General features: G+C 43.0%; 1 pseudogene; it reads right to left on the bottom strand.

Annotated features, from left to right (window-relative positions):
* Nucleotides 1-3,234: 3,234 nt before the first annotated feature.
* On the bottom strand, nucleotides 3,235-12,678 carry LOC127010569 (large subunit ribosomal RNA; annotated as a pseudogene).
* Nucleotides 12,679-12,969: the final 291 nt, after the last annotated feature.

The following is a 12,969-nucleotide window of genomic DNA, read 5'->3' as shown; positions in this document are numbered from 1 at the left end:
TAAATATCTCATTTCGCTAGTAGTGTATGGGCAAATTCTACTAGCTATTCTCATAAATATGTCACTTATATGCCATATCTATACAATTCATGCACTTTTATATGTATATTTGCTATATTATACATTATTATGCCTTATAGGTATTATACCTATAAGCCACATCCATACGATTGCTTAATATAAATATATGTATAATTTTTTATACATATTTTTTTTTATTTATGTATGGTTTTTTATTCATATCCATATACTGTATTCACTTTTATATGGATATGATTGGCGTTTTATATAGTATTGACAAAATCATAAGTTTGACCAATACGAGGAGAGGTCCGCCAACGACCACCTCCCTATAGGTGTTTTTGGACACGCTGTCTCCCATTCGACTGCTTACTATACTAGGGGCTACCCGCTCCGTATGATATTCTCTCATATAACAAGAGAATGCAAGAAATATTCGTATTTTATGAATATAATCCATTTATTTTTCAATATCCATACGTTTTACTTAGTTTTTTGTACGGTATTGACAAAATCCTATGCATTTGCATAAGATTTATTTTGCCACAATTTATAGTACTAGTGCCGCCCTCACTAGGTATAAATATCTCATTTCGCTAGTAGTGTATGGGCAAATTCTACTAGCTATTCTCATAAATATGTCACTTATATGCCATATCTATACAATTCATGCACTTTTATATGTATATTTGCTATATTATACATTATTATGCCTTATAGGTATTATACCTATAAGCCACATCCATACGATTGCTTAATATAAATATATGTATAATTTTTTATACATATTTTTTTTTATTTATGTATGGTTTTTTATTCATATCCATATACTGTATTCACTTTTATATGGATATGATTGGCGTTTTATATAGTATTGACAAAATCATAAGTTTGACCAATACGAGGAGAGGTCCGCCAACGACCACCTCCCTATAGGTGTTTTTGGACACGCTGTCTCCCATTCGACTGCTTACTATACTAGGGGCTGCCCGCTCCGTATGATATTCTCTCGTATAACAAGAGAATGCAAGAAATATTCGTATTTTATGAATATAATCCATTTATTTTTCAATATCCATACGTTTTACTTAGTTTTTTGTACGGTATTGACAAAATCCTATGCATTTGCATAAGATTTATTTTGCCACAATTTATAGTACTAGTGCCGCCCTCACTAGGTATAAATATCTCATTTCGCTAGTAGTGTATGGGCAAATTCTACTAGCTATTCTCATAAATGCCTTCTTTATGCCATATCTATACAATTTATGCACTTTTATATGTATATTTGCTAATATTATACATTATTATGCCTTATAGGTATTATACCTATAAGCCATATACATACGATTTCATTTTTTTATTTATATATGGTTTTGTATTTATAACCATATACCGTATTTACTTTTATAAGGATATGATTGGCGTTTTATATAGTATTGACAAAATTATAAGTTTGACAAACACTTTTTTAAGTCTTTTAGTTAAAATTGTCATTTTTAATTGACTATCTAAACACTAGATATATTTGCACATGGAGCAAAGAGTATAAAAATTGGTCGCGTCACTAATAATATCGCGATACATTTTTACTACCATCAAAATACCACATACGTTTATATGTCCTCTTTATTTAATTTGGTTTCTAAACCTCAGGAATAGTTTTAATTATATGTGCGCTCTAAGTTGAATGAATTTCTTGAATCTCTTTACTTGAATTTCTAAGACTTAAAAATATTTATAAATAGATGTCCTATTGCATAATATTTTTTTATCGCTTCACTTATAAAATAACGATCCTGCCTTTCTACCTTTGAATAAACATTCATATAAACATGGAGAAAAAAACGTTCGCGTCACTAACAGTATGTGACGATAAAATTTTGCTAACATTAAAAGGAACATATTTTTATATGTCAACTCTTAGTTGAATTGGTCTATTGCTTAAGATTCTAGACCTTAGGAATATTTTTATATTATATGTTTGCCAATCTTCGCGTCACTAAAAAGATGACGATTCATATTGTTATTATTAGATGGTCGAGTTGTACTTATATTGATATGTTAATCAAATTGGTCTCTTACTTGAAAATCTAGACCTTAGGAATATTTTTATATTATATGTTTGCCAATCTTCGCGTCACTAATAAGATGACGATTCATATTGTTATTATTAGATGGTCGAGTTGTACTTATATTGATATGTTAATCAAATTGGTCTCTTACTTGAAAATCTAGACCTTAGGAATATTTGTATATTATATGTTTGCCAATCTTCGCGTCAGTAATAAGATGACGATTCATATTGTTATTATTAGATGGTCGAGTTGTACTTATATTGATATGTTAATCAAATTGGTCTCTTACTTGAAAATCTAGACCTTAGGAATATTTTTATATTATATGTTTGCCAATCTTCGCGTCACTAATAAGATGACGATTCATATTGTTATTATTAGATGGTCGAGTTGTACTTATATTGATATGTTAATCAAATTGGTCTCTTACTTGAAAATCTAGACCTTAGGAATATTTTTATATTATATGTTTGCCAATCTTCGCGTCACTAATAAGATGACGATTCATATTATTATTAGATGGTCGAGTTGTACTTATATTGATATGTTAATCAAATTGGTCTCTTACTTGAAAATCTAGACCTTAGGAATATTTTTATATTATATGTTTGCCAATCTTCGCGTCACTAATAAGATGACGATTCATATTATTATTAGATGGTCGAGTTGTACTTATATTGATATGTTAATCAAATTGGTCTCTTACTTGAAAATCTAGACCTTAGGAATATTTTTATATTATATGTTTGCCAATCTTCGCGTCACTAATAAGATGACGATTCATATTGTTATTATTAGATGGTCGAGTTGTACTTATATTGATATGTTAATCAAATTGGTCTCTTACTTGAAAATCTAGACCTTAGGAATATTTTTATATTATATGTTTGCCAATCTTCGCGTCACTAATAAGATGACGATTCATATTGTTATTATTAGATGGTCGAGTTGTACTTATATTGATATGTTAATCAAATTGGTCTCTTACTTGAAAATCTAGACCTTAGGAATGTAATATATAAAGGATTAAAAATTCGCCACAAAGCCAAGCAAACAATCAATGCATACAAATAGATTGTTGGTTGAACTTTATATAAGAAGTTCAACACAACAAATAAATTATGCAATTTTATTATCGAATCATCAAGCAAAGGATAAGCTTCAGTGGATCGCAGTATGGCAGCTGCTCAACCACTTACAACACCTTGCCTGTTACAAAAGTCGTTTACAATTGATTCTAGGCTTTGTCATTGTATTAAATAATGCTTTTATATGTAACTAGCGCGGCATCAGGTGATCAAAGATCCTCCCAATTTACTATGTTACAAATTACATTGGCATCACATCCATTGTCGTTTAAAAAGTAAATTATAAACTTTAAATGGTTTAGAAGCCATACAATGCAAATTGCCCCTTATTTATCATTGCAGTCCAGCACGGATACGACCTTAGAGGCGTTCAGGCATAATCCAACGGACGTAGCGTCATACCACTGTTCGCTCGAACAAGTATTGTGCCATTGGTCCGTACCTGCGGTTCCTCTCGTACTACGCAGGAATGCTGTCGCAACAACGTTTTGTCATTAGTAGGGTAAAACTAACCTGTCTCACGACGGTCTAAACCCAGCTCACGTTCCCTTGCATGGGTGAACAATCCAACGCTTGGTGAATTTTGCTTCACAATGATAGGAAGAGCCGACATCGAAGGATCAAAAAGCGACGTCGCTATGAACGCTTGGCCGCCACAAGCCAGTTATCCCTATGGTAACTTTTCTGACACCTCTTGTTAAAAACTCTTTAAACCAAAAGGATCGATAGGCCGAGCTTTTGCTGTCCCTGTGTGTACTGAACACCGAGATCAAGTCAGCATTTGCCCTTTTGCTCTATGTGTGGTTTCTGTCCGCACTGAGCTGGCCTTGGGACACCTCCGTTATTATTTGAGAGATGTACCGCCCCAGTCAAACTCCCTACCTGGCAATGTCCTTGAATTGGATCATACCTGAGTAATTGGAGTTATACCAAATTTTCAAATCAAAAATACATAAATGCACCGTTTTATTAAAGAATTTGTTTGCGATTATATAACAAACTCGTGATACTTTGATCAAGAAGCTTGCATCAAAACCCAATACCATAAGATATAATAAATATATCCGTATAATGGCTAGGAAATGATACACGTTCCATTTAATCAAGTAAGTAAGGAAACAATAAGAGTAGTGGTATTTCATTGGCGATACCAAACCGAGGTCTAATATCTCCCACTTATTCTACACCTCTTATGTCTCCTTACACTGCCAGATTAGAGTCAAGCTCAAAAGGGTCTTCTTTCCCCGCTAATTATTCCAAGCCCGTTCCCTTGGCTGTGGTTTCGCTAGATAGTAGATAGGGACAGGTGTGTCTCGGATCCCTCCGAACTTATTTAACGTGACGTGTTCCGCACTGAAGGGATTACAGCCACGGCATTCTAATATACCCACAAGGGAGTATATAATGCAAGGGTCTGGGTTAAGCGCCAAACCAACGCCCTGGACTAGAAGCTATAGCTATGTACATAGCAACCACCCCAGTAGCAATTTAAGTACTTGCTTGTCGGGCAAGCACTCCCCCTTGCATAGGGGCGAGATCTATCTAAAATCTCTACTGTTCTTTGGGTCGCAGCACCCGAGTTGTATTAACGCAACATCCACGTCGAGCCCGGGGACTCTACCCGCGATATAGGTGTCAACCACAGCCACCACGAAACTCCCACTAGGGGGCCGACCTCAATGAGTAGCCTTGGAGAACCACTCAACCCGTGGCACCGAAATTTCAGGCTCGGTGGGCCTCACCCCTTCAGCTCCGACAAGCTCGGATGGGGCAACCATGTCATATTAGTCGCCTCCTACGACAAGCAATGACAAGCTGTGGCAGTATTCTTCGCCGTTGCCACACGGCAAGGGGGTTTTGGGACTATTGTCCCGGCGCCTGCGGTTCATCCCTCGTCGCTTCCATCCTACGCCTCGAGAAGGCAGCATCAGCAAAAGCTCCTAGGAGACGCATCCGTTCTGGGGTCTCGACTACTCCTGCGACGTTCCATCGTTCTTGGACTCGAACAATGCCAAGGGCATCCAAGTCACGCAAATCGCTATAGAGGCGGCACTCACATAGTACGTGAAGCCAGTCCTCACTCTCCTCTCCACATGAGCATGCGGTTGTGGTGCTGAGGGTTCTACCATGGAGGAAAGCGTTGAACGACCCGTGTCCTGTCAGCAAGAATCCGGCTCTTAAGGTGAAGACAAAGTCCTTCCTCTTGTAGACGAACGCTGCCTCTGGGAAAAACTGGCGAGTCACAAAACCGTGAGCCGCTTGGTCCCATCTGAGTTGCCACTCATTTAGCAGACATTCGTCTAGCAGAGCCATCTTGGATTTCCAGTCCAACACAGACAAGTCCTGTCCATAGAGCCAGTCGCTCTCGTCCAGGGGAACGTGCTTTCTGAGCTTAAACTTCACTGCCATCCTGTGAGCATCTAAATCCATTGGAGGAGCACCAGCAAGCACCTGCAGTGCCACCGTGGACACTGTGCGGCATACCGGTAGGCATCCTAATAGGATGGTCCTCTGGCACGAGGTGAGGAGTCTTAAGGACTTGCCCTTGCTCGCCGCCTTGTACCAGACCGAGGCACCGAAGAGTGCACAGGGGACCATGAGTCCGCTGTATATCGTCCTCTTAGCACGGGAGCTGAGCCCCCAATCGACTCGGAGCACCCGTGCTAGCCCTCCGGCAACTCCAGCCAGCCGATCTCTGAGAGCAGAGATATGCGGGAGAAAGCTCATCCGCTCGCCGACTAAGATGCCAAGGTACCGGCATTTGGTGACGTATGGCAGGCTTGCTCCAGCAAACCGTACCGTCGGTCTCCTAGTGTCTGAAAGATTCCCTTTCAGCAACATGATTGCCGTCTTGCTGGTTGACACACTCACTCCAACCTCAGCTCCCCAGGCTCCCACGATGTCCATCAACTGCTCACCCTTTCGCTCCAGATCGGCACGGGAATTCCCATCGACGAAAAGTAGCAAGTCATCTGCAAACGCGCTCAGAGCACAATGTGGCTCCAGGCGCTGAAGCAGCACATCCATCAGTAGGTTCCAAATAAATGGACCACTGACGGACCCTTGCGGGCAGCCCCGTGTAACCGACACTGTGGCCGCTTCGTAACTGCTGATGATACTGGCACTTCGACCGGAGAAATAACTTTTCCACAAGTCTATCTCTCGACAGCCGACGTCGATAAGCCGATCCAGCACCGCGTTCCACTCAACATTGTCGAAGGCACCCTTGAAATCAACAAAGATTCCCAGCACCCTCCTCTCGCGGCTGGTGGAAACGGTGTTTTTAGCGTGCATCCACGCATCCTCAACGCAGCGTCCAGGCCGAAATCCAAATTGCCATCTGCAGCCATCCGGTAGCACATCCTTCAGTCGATTCACCATGATCCCTTCCAGCACCTTTCCGAACACTGGCAAAAGGCATATGCCACGATAAGAGGCAGGATCGCTCCTGTCCTTATCTGGCCCCTTTACCAGCGGTATCACTCTCGGGTGTTTCCACTCGGCAGGAAAATATCCTTCCGAGAGGCATCGAGAGTACAACTTCGTCAGGTGCTGAGGGATAGCACGCCATACCTCCTTGACGATCCCACCCGTGATGCCGTCCATTCCCGGCGATCGCCGGCTTCTCAGCTTCGCGACGCTGGTTGCCACCTCGAAGGCTTCGAGGGTCGGTGGAGCAGCAGGAGTTATACCCTCACGCACTGTGGATTCCGCAACAGGGAAGAAGTTGCGGAGGAGTATATCTGCGCAGTCGTGCCATGTCGTAAGTAGCGCGCCGTTCGACCTAAGACATCCAAGATCGGTTGTCTTTTTCCGGCCTCGGCATATTCGGTAGGCGTGCCCCCATGGATCATCCTTGTGCCGTCCCACGAAGTCCCGCCAGTTTTGTTCCTTTGTCATCAGGATAAGCTTCTTATACTGGCCTGAGGCAAGCCTTAATCCAGCGGCAAGTCGCTCAACATCGCCGGTGCCACTCCGACGAGCTGCCTGCAGCCTGCGCCTCAGTCTCCTGACCTCTTGGCGCTTGGTACTCAGTTCAGGATTCCACCATATTACGTTTCCCCTTGCTGCAGGTATCCTGCGCCCTATTACCCTGTCGCACACTTCGTGTACGATGGAGCGAAGGGCTGACACATGATCATCCAACGGCGATTCCTCCAGTTCCTCGAGACATTCAGCTACATCCCTTAGTTCTACTCTGAATCTTCGCCAACTTGCATTGGAGAGCCTCCATTGCGGTACCGGAGCTAGGCTCTCAACGGTACTGCTTGGATCTGGAGTAACCTCAACAGTGATGATGTTGTGGTCACTCAGCTCCCAGAAGTCAACTCTCCATTCGTATGTTGCCCACACACGCGCTGCTTCGTTGGTGAAGGTCACGTCGATATCACTTCTGGAGCGGTGATTATCGAACGTGAACACCTGGCTGGCCGTATTAAGCACACAGACACCGCTTGCGATGATCCACTCGTCCATGTGCTGTCCCCGTTCGCGATTCAGACGGTCTCCAGAGTTAGCTGGAGTTTTGCTGAACCACATCGGGGAAACCGCATTCGCATCAAGTCCGAGGATTGTCGGTGTCCTGCTGGCTAGCAGCAGAACCGTATCCAGGTAGTCAGTGTAGGGCTGCAGGGCAGCTGAGTACTGGCAGTATACGGAGGACAGAAAAATGGTGCCGTATTTTCCTGTGACACTCACGCACACTCCATAATCCGTCGTCAATGTCTCGATGGGCATGCAGATGGCAGACGGGTCGTCCACGATGATGGCAGCTTTCTTCCTTTTGTCAGCGAAGATTCTCATGCCTCCAGGGAGTCCAGTGAGACGCTTGCCTGCGTCCACATAGGGCTCCTGAATGAGTGCGAACAGGTGGCCAGCATCTCTCATCCGCTTTGCAAGCTCGATGACAGCGCAACGGCCTCGACCACAATTCGCTTGGATGAAGCTGAACATGTTAATGTCTAGCTTGCACCCTGGCTAGCACAGCGCTATATATCGGGCATCCACCCGAGAGCATATAGTGCCCCGAGGGTAGCCCTTTATGGCGGCAGTTACGGCAGTCCACCGCATTTTTGCACTTCGCCGCGACGTGGTCGTTCTGTCCGCACTGGCGGCAGACCTGGTTTTCTCTAGCGTACCGACACTCGCTGACTTTGTGGTCAAAACCAAGGCATCGGTGGCACGCATAGGTGCGCACTTGAGAGCGGCAGCGGTAAGAGAACCACTTGATATACACCCTCCCGCTTTCGAGAACGGCCAACGCCTGATCATCTACTTCCAGCGTCACGTTTATAGTGGCGCTGTTAGCTGCTGACCAGGGCTTGGTCGCCAGGACTACCGCCTTCTGGAACTCCTTCAGCGACATCTCCTCGAAGTTTTTCTCTTTTAACTCCATCATGAACTCATCCGGCGTCACAGTGGTGTCCACATCCTGTACCGTCACCCTGGGTTTTGCGGCAGTGTTTTTGGACACCTTAAGGCCCACCTCAGCGAATTTTGCGGAGGCAACGATTTTCGACATCTCCGCCTGCGATGGCGTGCGAATAATCGCGCCGCCCCGCTTCAACTCTCGCACCTCATGCACTCTGACGCCCAAAGCAGGCGCTACCTCTTTGCGGACCTTGTCCGCAATTTGCCTCCCTGATAAGGCCGGATCATCACATGCAACGACTGCCGACCAGGTCTCCCGGATTTTCCGCGGTGCGGCTACAGGGGCATAGGGGGCGACAGGGGCAGCAGGTGAGGCGATAAGGTGCGCGCCTCTAGCAGCGGCGGCTGCGTATGAGACGGCCGAGGCAACCGGTGCCTGCTTCTTAAGGCGGTCCTCAAGCACTCCAATCCGTATAAGGAGGGCTGCAACAACCTCCTCGTAGCGGTTGGCTACGGACTGCACCTTCACATTTGTGGCCGGGTTGGCATAGGAGACCATGAACATCCTACCGATCTCCGATCGGATGTCCCCCATCTCGGCAGCGACGGCACCATTACCTCTCCACTCCCTATCCGAGAAGGATTTTAGAGGACTGGCTGGTGCAACGAAGGTCTTCTCGTGTTCAGCAGAGGATGCAGCAGCGGCGGGGGCTGCGGGAGCGGCAGGGGCTGCGGCAAGGGCAGCGACAGGGGCAGCGGCAGCGGCAGCAGCAGGGGCAGCGGCAGCGGCAGCGGCAGCGGCAGGGGCTGTCGCAGTGTCAGCGGCAGTTGCATCCAGTGCCATCAACTTGCACCTAGAGGCGTCCCTCAGCGGCGCTTTATTGCGCTTACCTCTGGGTCGTCCTCTGCCCCCACTGCTTCCCCTACTACTAGCACTCTCACTGCCAGAATCTCCAACATCCATTTTGGGTGGCGCCATCCGCCGGTTATCGGCAGTTCCAACCCAAAAGCTTTTCCACCAAGGACTTACCCCTTTATTATCAGCTGGTCGGAAAGCTCTATCAGCTGATCAGCTGATAAAAGTTTAGCGATGACACAAACCGCACAGCTGTTTTAGGCAAAATGTGCCTAAATAAGCCTAACGCCTCTCTCAAGAGAGCGCCTCTCTCGTGACACACGTGGCGCAATGGAAAATTTCCAATGGGAAAAACCCAATTTCACCCGGTTTCACCACTTTTACACAGGGAAAACACGCGCACTGGGTTCGCAGGCACAAAACACGAATTTTCGTGCTGTTTCTAGCTTCGTATCTGGTCTCTATCAGTCAATATTGGCTACACTCGCGGAGCGTACGGAAAACACGTCTGTTCGCACGAGCAATCTAACACCGACTGTGTAGATAGGGACAGTAGGAATCTCGTTAATCCATTCATGCGCGTCACTAATTAGATGACGAGGCATTTGGCTACCTTAAGAGAGTCATAGTTACTCCCGCCGTTGACCCGCGCTTACTTGAATTTCTTCACTTTGACATTCAGAGCACTGGGCAGAAATCACATTGTGTCAACACCCGCTAGGGCCATCACAATGCTTTGTTTTAATTAGACAGTCGGATTCCCCAAGTCCGTGCCAGTTCTGAATTGATTGTTAATTGATAATCGTTATAATTAATAAGAACTAATTGGTTTAACCCAATTAGTATTCTTAAAAATTTTAGCAAGAAAGTTCCACAATTGGCTACGTAACTAAACTATCCGGGGAACAAGTAACTAACATAAATGCTAGAAACTCTATTTACCCAGAACGAGCACATAAACCATGTTATTGTTTCCCAATCAAGCCCGACTATCTCAATCTTCAGAGCCAATCCTTATCCCGAAGTTACTGATCTAATTTGCCGACTTCCCTTACCTACATTATTCTATCGACTAGAGACTCTTCACCTTGGAGACCAGCTGCGGATATTGGTACGGCCTGTTGAGAAGTTTGCGTGTCCCCACCATAAATTTTCAAGGTCCGAGGAGAAAATATCGACACAACAGTATATGTCATGCTCTTCTAGCCCATCTACCATATCTCTCTGCGAAAGACTTCCATGGTAGTACGGCTATAAAACAGAAAAGAAAACTCTTCCGATATCTCTCGACGGCTTCTTTATGGTCGTTCCTGTTGCCAGGATGAGCACGAGGCCCATATTTAATAACAAACGGATACTCAACAGGTTACGGAATTGGAACCGTATTCCCTTTCGTTCAAAATTATTCAAGTATATTAATTTAGCTAGATTTTATATAATATATATATTTGTTTGGCATTTGTATTTTACTTGAAAATTTTCGGCTTTCGCCTTGAACTTAGGACCGACTAACTCGTGATCAACCACTGTTCACACGAAACCCTTCTCCACTTCAGTCCTCCAAGGTCTCATTCGATTATTTGCTACTACCACCAAGATCTGTACCAATGGCAGCTCCATGCAGGCTTACGCCAAACACTTCTACGCATACCATTGTACCTTCCTACTCACTAAAGTTTCAAAATTTATATTACAAGTAATATAAATCATCTACTTTAGCGCTAATGTATAGGTATACAACTTAAGCGCCATCCATTTTAAGGGCTAGTTGCTTCGGCAGGTGAGTTGTTACACACTCCTTAGCGGATTTCGACTTCCATGATCACCGTCCTGCTGTTTTAAGCAACCAACGCCTTTCATGGTATCTGCATGAGTTGTTAATTTGGGCACCGTAACATTACGTTTGGTTCATCCCACAGCGCCAGTTCTGCTTACCAAAAGTGGCCCACTGGGCACATTATATCATAACCTTGAACTTCATATCAAGAAAGTTAAGGTTCTTACCCATTTAAAGTTTGAGAATAGGTTAAGATCGTTTCGACCCTAAGGCCTCTAATCATTCGCTTTACCAGATAAGATTATTTTATATAATATTAAAATGCACCAGCTATCCTGAGGGAAACTTCGGAAGGAACCAGCTACTAGATGGTTCGATTGGTCTTTCGCCCCTATACTCAATTCTGACAATCGATTTGCACGTCAGAACTGTTTCGGTCTTCCATCAGGGTTTCCCCTGACTTCAACCTGATCAAGTATAGTTCACCATCTTTCGGGTCACAGCATATATGCTCAAGGTACGTTCCAGTTAGAGGCATAAATAATATAAATATCATTATACATAACTATATAGAACGCCCCGGGATTGTGTTAATTAGCTATAAATAGTTAAAAAACTAATCCCATTATTAGTCAAGTTAATTACGCTATTAGGTTTATATCCCAATAACTTGCACATATGTTAGACTCCTTGGTCCGTGTTTCAAGACGGGTCCCGAAGGTATCCTGAATCTTTCGCATTGTTAATCCTACAAGTGCATATAATAAACACAAAAATCAATGATAATTATGCCATTATATAATTCCGAAAAATTAACGCACTGTATTCATATAAATCTATCAGCACTTTATCAAATTAATAACATTTATTCTGTGTTAAAATGCAAGCAAATTAATTTGAATAAACTATAAGTTATATTTTATGATAAATTTGGTATGCTAATAGATTACAATGTCCTTATATGGAAAAAATGCACACTATTATCATAATATTGTTTAAATATTACAATTCTAATGATGAATTTTCCATAACGGATATTCAGGTTCATCGGGCTTAACCTCTAAGCAGTTTCACGTACTGTTTAACTCTCTATTCAGAGTTCTTTTCAACTTTCCCTCACGGTACTTGTTTACTATCGGTCTCATGGTTATATTTAGTTTTAGATGGAGTTTACCACCCACTTAGTGCTGCACTATCAAGCAACACGACTCTTTGGAAACATCATCTAGTAATCATTAACGTTATACGGGCCTGGCACCCTCTATGGGTAAATGGCCTCATTTAAGAAGGACTTAAATCGTTAATTTCTCATACTAGAATATTGACGCTCCATACACTGCATCTCACATTTGCCATATAGACAAAGTGACTTAGTGCTGAACTGATTTCTTTTCGCTCGCCGCTACTAAGAAAATCCTTGTTAGTTTCTTTTCCTCCCCTAATTAATATGCTTAAATTCAGGGGGTAGTCCCATATGAGTTGAGGTTGTGTATAACTTTTATATGCAATTAATTCTTTATATATAATGATAAAACATTTTATTAAATTCGTTATATTAATAATATCTGTATATAAATGGCATTTGTTTGATTTAACGAATCAACGACGAACAATAATATTGTCAACGGTTTTCTATTTTCTAATCATTAATAAGAGACAATTCTAGATAAATTTTTATGCTAGACATTTCTCAGTATCATTTGATTGAAAAAGAAAATATTTCTCTTCGTTTTTCACATTCAAATTATTTACTAATGTGAGATAATGTTTTTCATATAT

This window comes from Drosophila biarmipes, chromosome X (assembly GCF_025231255.1).
Source record: "Drosophila biarmipes strain raj3 chromosome X, RU_DBia_V1.1, whole genome shotgun sequence".
NCBI classification, from domain to species: Eukaryota; Metazoa; Arthropoda; class Insecta; order Diptera; family Drosophilidae; genus Drosophila; species Drosophila biarmipes.
Note: the sequence above shows the minus strand (reverse complement) of the source record. Positions and strands in the feature narration are given on the sequence as shown.